At 46.7% G+C, this 971-nt stretch overlaps 1 pseudogene; it reads left to right on the top strand.

Moving 5' to 3' along the window:
* Positions 1–356: 356 nt before the first annotated feature.
* LOC107558227 (transcription factor GATA-5-like) overlaps positions 357–971 on the top strand; it is a 7,757-nt pseudogene continuing 7,142 nt past the window's right edge.

The raw sequence follows: 971 nt of genomic DNA, 5'->3' as shown, positions 1-971 counted from the left end.
CCTATGTAAAGATATGGACAGCAGGCTAATTAATGACATTTTAGTCTATTAAATACAAATCTAAAGATACAGATAACCGAAAAATCATGACAATTATAACGGTTTGTCCATCTTGACTGTAGCCAATAGCCGATGTATTTTTCTACAGTTTATGATTGTTTATTAAATTCGACTTATTACATTCCTGATTTCAAAGCATTGTTGCAAATGCTGGAATAGCCTATGTTGTTAGTCCCTAACAATTTATCTATGCGTTTCATTGAATTCAATTTTATTCTCCTTTTTTATAAACCTTCGGGCTATCTAAGTCCTGGAAAATAATTTGATTTGTTATTTTTGGTTTTTCATTAGGAGTGAATTCCTTTTTCTGAGGCCGCTGCTCACGAAACCGTTGCATTGGAGATTTTGGACTTTATCGAGGCTTTCACTGTAATTTGGGCTAATTTTAAGATTTCAAAACTTAAAAGGATAGCTTAGTCATTGGACACATTATGTATTCGAGTCTGGCTTTATCTTCCAACCCGTCCCCTTACGCACACGATTCCGGGAACTACATCCATCCGTCCGCCAGCTCACCTGTGTATGTGCCCACCACCCGTGTACCTGCCATGCTCCAGACCCTGCCCTACCTACAGACGTGTGAGTCCACGCATCAAGCCCACGGGCTCGGCAGTCACCACGCCTGGCCACAGACTGGCACGGAGAATTCCTCTTTCAACCCGGGCAGCCCTCATCCTCCTCCCGGTTTCTCTTATTCGCACAGCCCGCCGGTAAGCAGCAGCACCGGCAGGGACGCCGCGTACCAGAATCCGCTGGTGTTGGGTAACAGCGGCCGGGCAGATCAATATGGAAGTGCCCTGGTGCGCTCCGTCGGTGGCTCGTACTCCAGTCCGTACGCGGCCTACATGAGCCCAGAGATGGCAACCTCATGGACGCCAGGGCCCTTCGATGGCGGCATGATGAGTCTTCAG

The sequence above is a fragment of the Sinocyclocheilus grahami genome, unplaced genomic scaffold, assembly GCF_001515645.1.
Source record: "Sinocyclocheilus grahami isolate Dianchi unplaced genomic scaffold, SAMN03320097.WGS_v1.1 scaffold637.1, whole genome shotgun sequence".
In the NCBI taxonomy this organism is placed as follows: Eukaryota; Metazoa; Chordata; class Actinopteri; order Cypriniformes; family Cyprinidae; genus Sinocyclocheilus; species Sinocyclocheilus grahami.
This window is presented reverse-complemented; position numbering and strand designations above follow the sequence as displayed.